Source organism: Diachasma alloeum, unplaced genomic scaffold (genome assembly GCF_001412515.2).
Source record: "Diachasma alloeum isolate Michigan unplaced genomic scaffold, Dall2.0 Dall_scaffold_00711, whole genome shotgun sequence".
Classification (NCBI taxonomy): domain Eukaryota; kingdom Metazoa; phylum Arthropoda; class Insecta; order Hymenoptera; family Braconidae; genus Diachasma; species Diachasma alloeum.
In genome coordinates this window covers 59,522-68,112 of record NW_021680842.1, presented here as the reverse complement: position 1 = coordinate 68,112, position 8,591 = coordinate 59,522, and positions in this window count along the sequence as shown.

Here is an 8,591-nt window from a genome sequence, read left to right as displayed (position 1 = left end):
ATTCAATGAATTTCATTTCTTCATTTCAAAAAATGAATAGATCAGCGCGTGCGAGAGCGCGCGCATAGATCTTGTTACTAAAGATCCGATGAAAGAAAGAAAGAAAGAAACGTGAAGTTGTTTTAAATCGAAATATCTCGAAACTGCCTGACCGTGATTGATCAATGAGTCACGTGAAGTAGTCGCTGACAAAAATCCCCGGTATTTTCAAATTCTTCAAAAGCCGAAAATGTTTTCTGCGTCATATTTATCATTTTTCCATGTGTGAAGTTTATCTTTATATCAAAAAATATCTAAATTGCCTAATTGTTGATCATGAGAAAAAAAACATAGTATTTCTAAATTTTTTTAACTCACCAATTATTCTTCACTTCCCAAATTTTAATTTTTTTATATTTATCATACAAAGATGCAAAAATGATCAATTCTTGCTTCTCAGATTTTCATACATAAATAATGAACTCTACTAAGAAAAAATAAAAGTGAAAATTCTTCGGTTTCCCAAATAATTCGAGAAAAATCTTTGAAGATCTACGGTTATTTGAAAACTGTGAAATTTTCCGAATTCAAGCAATTTTTTCAGTTTTCTAGGAAATCAATTCATAACCCTCCCCTCATTTTTCAACAATTACAGATTTTAATCAGATTCTTTTAAAAAGTAAAAAAAAAAGATTTAATCGAAGATTAAAAATTATTCATTGATGTGTCACTCTTTACTCTCTTAATTCTCTTCAAGTCATTATCAATATTTATAAAACATCTATGAGTATATGAAGTTTAATAAATTCGATTTCTTCATTTTCACAACAAATAGATGAGCGCGCGCACAGGTCTAATGAACTAAAAAATCCGAATATGCGATTTTTATCACGCCGTCAAACGCCGTTTATGGACATTGTGAAGAAATAGTACCGTGGTGGTACTGGTTTTTGAATGGGTAAGGAGTACCCACCCATTGATATCGGATTATCCCTGTCTTTTCCCGGCAAATGTGAAATATCAGCTTTTAGAAGTCAATTCGGATGTTTTTCACACTGTTCGTAAAACGTCATTTTACGGATACTTCGTGTTCATCAAACGCCGTTTACGGACATTGTGAAGAAATAGTACCGTGTGGTACTAGTTTTCGAATGGTTAAGGAGCACCCATCCATTAATATCGGATTATCCCTGTCCTTTCCCGTCAAATGTGAAATATTAACATTTAGATACCAATTCGGATATTTTTCCGACAGAAAAACCCTTGATTTTGATTGAAAAAGTTAGGAATTAGATGAATATTCGCGAAAATAAAACATAGTGTCCCGAACCCAGATTTCGAATGTCCAAAACCGACCCATCCCAGTTGTCGAATAAAGCGAATTTAAGGGGTTTGGGCGAAGAAAATTTAGCTGATGGTTTTTGAAAAACATATCCAGAGTAATTTTATTGTTATTTCAACAGTAAAAACATGATTAACGACTAGCGAATGAGCTCTCTTAAACTGTTTCCCCTCACTCCTTTCCGCAAGGGTAAAGGGGTGAAGGAGAAACAGTTGGAGCAACGTTGTGGCGAAGAAGCTTCTTCGTTCACAACGATTATAATCATATAATCACATAATCGCAAATAATCACAATCTCAGATAATCACATAATCATAATCTTATCTTATAATTTTTCATAATCTTATAATCACATTCGTCAGATAATACTTTTATCGCCGTGTGAAATAAATAGTTTTTTTCGGCCTCGTGACGAAAATTGTTATTTTAGATGTTGTCTGTATGTATGTGGTCATTTTTTCATTTTTTTTAAAGAACTTGTCTTTTAAGGGATCTATCAAATTTCAGAAATTGTTTTAATGAATACAGACTTATTTAGTCAGCTCTATTCATTGACACTAATTAAAATTCAGATTTTCATAAAGATTTTAAAGAATTGATATTTTTCCAAAAATAGATTTCTTAACACATTGTTTATGCGATTTGAAAAAGAAAATCGGTATTTCAGGATTACTGAGAGAATAATCAGTAATAGTAATTAAATCAGTGCTTGAAAAGTATATTTCAATGCCTTCTTAATCAAGTTGAAAAATGGTGAAAACAGCATCATTGCTTATCAACGAGGGGCTGGTCGCTCCTCAATCGAGTGACTCTCAGTGATTTTCAGAATCAGATAATTTCCTGTTGATTTCTGTGATTTCGCGAATGATTATTGTAATTTCTCAATCGTGATTTCTTTTGATTTCGTGTGATTTCCATGATTTCTAGTAGATTCCAATGATTTCTTGATTTCAAGAAATCACTGGAGAAATCATTATTTCGGGACCAGAGTGGGGCATCTGTCGATAATGGCAGTTTTCTACATGACGTTACAATACGTAAGCATGTCAAAAACTTCATACCGTCGCATTTCGGGATTGGGTGATTTCGAACGCACCGATACCATAACAAAAATTGTAGCATTGAAATTGAAAAATCAATCTCGATTTTACATTCATCGATGATTTCGGAAATCACTTGATTTCCAGTGATTTCCATTGATTTCTTCCTTGATTTCCAGTCGAGTGGTCCAGTGATTTGCTAAGTGACTAGCCCCTCGCTTATCAATTTACACAATGCCGTCATGAGCTTTTTATATCAACATCTCTATCTTTATTAAACTCATGTACTAGTCTATTATGTTGACTCCTTATTAATATTAATTCATGATCCCGACTATCTTTTGACGGAGCCTGGGTTAAACTCATCTGGGTAAATTCTGAACAAAACCTGATCAAATCCTGGTTATACAGTAATTAATCCTTGATTGAATCTTGATTAAACCCGAACTGAAAACGAATTCGAGTCTTGAGAGGGTCTGACTGTAGAATTTTTACGCATTCGTACCGAAATATACTACTTGATTACATATTTTCCAAGTAAAACTTGATGGAATTGGCCTTATCAATTTTGGAATAACAGCCTCTTGTTGAATAGTAAAAGATAGTTGGACATATGTGCCGCTGTTCGATGACAGTATTTCGCATTTTGAACAGTTTTATTTATAGTATTACATAGTTTGAATGATAAGGAATTATAAAATATGCACCGACGTCATCAGAAGATAATCCAATGAGCAATCCAATGGTACAAACAATCATTCAAAGGAATCGGACGAGAATAAATATTACTCTTTCAATACAGAGGAAAAAAGTGGATTAGTGTCAGAGATTAGTTTCTAGATTTTAGACACTCATATTCTTAAGCTTTATCCTTGGGGGGTTCATAAAAACTAACGAATTTGTGAATTGTTTTTAAGAAAAAATATTTTTTAAAACCAATGCTGAATTTTTCTTAATTAAAAAAATTATCGGATTGAACTAAAAAATTGCGGCCGAGATATTTGAAGGGCGTAAGTGACCCAAATATAGGAATAGGGTGCCCAAATATCGGAAGTTTCAGATCTGAGGCGCGGGGTTTCGTGTATGGGAATTTTTTAAGGAGAGGCTCAATTTATTGAAAGGAGAGGTTTATATGGGTGATTTTATTTATAGGAGGGGCACGGGTATGGGGGGGTCATATATGGGGAGGGGGGGGATCATAGATAAGGGGAGTCCTATACATGCATTGTACTGAATTCTCAATGTACAACCTCCCCCCCCCGAGTCGCTCCTGTAGTCGACTTAGTTCGTCGGTAAGTTTTTCAAGGATATCTGCAAAATTAAGGGAGATCGCGAATTTTTACTGGAATTTTTTTTTGACGGAGGGGGGGGGGAAGGGGGAGTTTGTGCATTTTAAATTCACAACCAAAATTTGAGAACCCCTCCCCCTCAATTAAAAATTTTTTCTAGATTTTAGAAATTATTTTTTTCCAAAATTAAGTATATTTTGGTTTAACATCAATGCCAATTTTTATCAGTAATTTTATACGATTTTTTTTGTAAAACTTAGAAAAAGTTTCTAGATTTTAGAAAACCGAAGGTTAGAAACCACGGTTTTTAAAATTTAGAAATATTTTCCTAAAGCTAATGCACTTTTTTTAATGAAGACATTTGGTTCGAACAAGGCGAGGGATTATATTAATCTGGAATTCACATAGGATGTTTATGATAACAATTATTATTATTGAATCATGTATGAATTTTTCTGGAAATTTCTTAGATTTCGTCAAGTTATTAAAAATCATATCATGCGCGTTTATGATGAGCTCTTATAAAAGCTCAGATAATATCAACATTTTTCCGTTCATCCCAAAAAAATTTGGTTCAAAATTTCTACGATCTTAAGATATGATTTTTCGGAAAGTTCAATTTGAGTTTTTAGGAAAAATTGTTTGAAAATTTCGGAAAGCTCAAATAAAGTTTCCTGTACTGCTTCTCACGATTTCTCGTTTGGAAATTGGTATTACATACTTCCCAAACTCGAAAACTTGAAAATCACTACAGAAAAATATTGTTCCTGGGCTGTTGCGATGGGGGTTTTTTTACTCGTGTGGTTAGCCAGTCCTCGCCTACGGCTCGGAGGGCAACGCCACACGAGTAAAAAACCCCATCGCAACAGGTCGGAAAAATACTATTTCCATATCTCAATATAAGATTTTCAAAAACCCTTAATTTAAGGATATCCGACTACTTTGACTATTTTTTCTCTAGTGAAATACTTTTCTATTTTTGTAGTCGAACATCAAAGCTTTCATTTGAGCCACATTTGACCTCAAGTTTCCAGACATTTTTCAATGATTTTATTATTTAAACTGCACGTCTGAATTTGAATCTCGCTATTGAACTGTTAGAAAAAATTGTTTTAATCTAAGAAAAAAAATTAAAAAGTTTACTTTTTGAGAAAGATTGATCGAATAATTGAAAAATTGCAATTTTTGAAAATCATGAGCATTTCTTAATGAGCAACGAATGTTGAAAAAAATAATAATTCCATGCAAAATGTAATTTGAATGACGCTGTGATATTCATGACTTTTTTCAAATTTCTCTCAAGCAATTCAATTGACAAATTTGATGATTGAAAATGATTGAATTTACAGTGTGTTCTGTACCAAACTGAAAAGTCACTTGGATATCCTTAAACCACAAAAGTCTTGAGTTAAGATTTCCACTTCTTAATTTGAGTTCTGATGGTTGACTTTCGAAAATCTCAACTTGAGATTTTCAAAAATCGGAACTAGACCTTTTCCAAAATCTCAACTTGAAACTTTAAAAAATCTCAACTTGAGATTTTCGAGTTTTTACATGAGACGTTCGAGTTTCACCTTGAAATCATAAGTCTTAAAATAAATATTTTATGCCATAGGTGCCCAGAATCCGCCATTCTACCGAGCGAAGCGAGGTTAGAATCGCGTGATTCTGGGCACCTATGGCATAAAATAGTATACGAAACTCGTGCGTAATGGTGTTTTTTGACTCGTGGGATTATAAAACTCGCCTTCGGCTCGTTTTACAACTTCCCACGAGCCAAAAAACCCATTACGCACTTGTTGCGTAATATACTATTTCATAGGTGTCCAGAATCACGCGATTCTAACCTCGCTTCGCTCGGTAGAATCGCGGATTCTGGGCCCTATGACATAAAATAGTTTATGTCGCGCCGTGCAATAAGTCGAGTTTATCGCACGCTGCGCTTCGCGCAGCTTGCTCAAAACTCGACTTCTGCACGACTTGACATAAAATATTATAGAGCACTCGGTAATAAATTTCGTTTTCAACGAATGTGTGTACAGAGCTCGCCTTCGGCTCGGCCTGTAAACTACACATTCGTTGAAAACGAAATTTGTGCCCTTGTACTCTAATGTACTAATATGAAATTTGTGCGTTATGGTGTTTTTTGACTCGTGGGATTGTAAAACTCGCCTTCGGCTCGTTTTACAACTTCCCACGAGCCAAAAAACCCATTACGCACTTGTTGCGTAATATACTATTTTGAGATAGCACAGATATGCGTAATTATTTCAGCTGATAATATATGTAGTTTCATGCTAAGTCGACAAATCACCATAAGGCTCCATGTATAAGAACCGGCTGTGATTGTCAATAATTTCAGATCGGAATCTAAAAAAATTCGACAAAGACCAAACATAATCTAACAATCTATACAATTTCGTCATTGTTTTTGTCACTGATGAAATTCCTCTATTCCTCCGCATGATTGGTTCTACCAATATATGAAGAATTTCTTTGTGAATGGTATTGCGCGCCGTATCAGATATCTTATGATTCTATACCATTCAAATAATACAAAACAAAAGAAAAACATTCAAATCGAAGAATACTGTGATAAAACACCTGCGCATATATTAGCTTCGTAAATTCCTTTCCGCCTAGATAGCCTCAGAGAAGTTGAAGTGAAAATATTTTTATATTCAAAACTACATGTTTTTCTTTTCAAAACTGTAACTCAGAAACTGACAATTCACAATTCCACCCACTCCGGTCTGCCATCAATATTATGACAAAAAATGTTTGCAATCTCAATTGAAATAAGGAACAGGGGTAAAGATGAAGGAATGAGAGAATAGTATATTTCAGGGTGAGTGCCATGGGGTTTTCTGCTCGCGTGGAGTTGGCGTTCGAGACGAAGACGAGGGGTGGCCAACTACGCGAGTAAAAAAACCGCATGGCACTGGCCGTGAACGATATTTTTCTGTAGTGATTTTCACTTTTACGAATTTGGGGAAGGGCCAATACCAATCCCCGGACGAGGAAAAGTGAAGGTCAGTACGGAAAAATTTTGTTCTAACAGTTTGATGATAGTCTAAGACAAACCAGTGTAATTAAACTAGTGTAAGTCTAATTTTGTTTCCATTTCACCTTATACTTTTCGGTTTCTCATTCCTTCATCCTGTTTTATTTGCCGCATATTTATTTTTCCCAATGCTCTTTCCAGTTTTTCCAAACAATGTTTCCTTCCTGAGGTGTTCCCGCGTGGCCATCCATCCATCTAGTGACCACGCTTTTAGCGCTGATTAGCTTCCCAAAGCTAACGGCTGTCTAATTTTTGAACTTCTCCAGACTGTTCATTTCAGCATAAAATATGAGACACGAGGAGTCCAATAGGATCCTTACATACATCTCCCTGCAAATATCTCCGAAACATTTTTTTTCTAACGTTTAAAGGCGTTTATTCAGCATAATATGATAATTTAACGATATATATTATAAAGTATTGGTTTATTTAAAAATAAATTAGTTTATTAAAAGAATTTGGGCGAAATAAATAATAGAAAGGTATAAAAAGAAAATACATGTCCGCTTGACCGCAAGCTAAGAACGAAGAGGGAGAAAAATGGCAAATACGAAATAATATATACCTGCCAATTTCGTGGGACTTGTATTTTATTTAGATATAATAGGAGGATTATTTACAATAGAAATGTACACTAAAATAGGGAAAAACGAACAGTCAAAACTCCTAATATATCTTATGTGTTAACGTATCTTTAGGAAACAGGCTTTTCGTACGATTGGCCCAATGTTTTTCACAGATGTTTATAATACTTCCCAGCTGTTGAAAAAAATTCTAACTACATAGAGAGAAATGTTCAGTAAAAATTACGGAACTCGCAACCGATTACGGAATCGACTCAGAAAATTTAAGTGATGGTATTGTAATTTTTCACAGGAGATACGTAATTTGTATTGAATATTTCTCTCCGTGTAGCTATACCATACAGGCGCAATCGGCCGAGCAGTTTCGGAGACATTTCACCTTTTGTATCAATCTATTTCATTAAAAGGTTGAACATCTTCCTGTAGAGACTCGATCTGTATATACTGACAAAACAAAAGTTTTTGAGAATTACGTCTTTACTTATATCAAGAAATTTCTGACTTTAAAATTTTCAAGAATAAAATAATTTGCACTAAGAAAAAAAAAACTTTCGTCAAGTAATTTTGTACTTGTCCTAAAGACGACGGCAATTTCTTAATGACAAGAATGCGATTTCTCAAACCAAGTAAAATTGAATTAATTCATTGAACAGTTTTTTAGCCTCAATTCTGAAATATTTTAATGGAAAAACCACTTTAATTGATTTGGGAACTCGTTTTCTTGATATAAAGAAATTGTCCTCATCTTTCGGACAACTATAACATTTTTTGGCGTGAGATTTTTTGTCATTAGGCCCGATAAACCGCGATTCTAACCTCGCTTTGCTCAGTCAGATCGCGGTTTTCGGGCCCAATGACATAAAATATTGTATGTCACACGGCGATAAAAGTATTATCTGACGAATGGGATTATAATCTTTACCTTCGGCTTGGATTATAAAGCCACATTCGCCAGATAATACTTTTATCGCCTGATGACATAATCTACTATTTTACTTAGTGTGAGATACTGTGCGCTTGGTAATTTTCAAGCCACGAATTTCTTCATACAAGTAAAGAAGTACTTCTTACAAAACACTTGTTTTCTCAGTGTAGCACATGGTTACGGTTGTTGCCTGTCATCAGGAGAGGAAATTGCTACGAATCCATTCGAAAGCTGACTACCAATGGAATTGGTAGAAATCCTATTCAAAATAGTATATTTCGTCACTAGGCCGAAAGAAACTTTTCTGGCAAATATGAGTTTGCAGCCCGAGCCGAAGGCGAGGGCTGCAATCATATGAGCTAGAAAAGT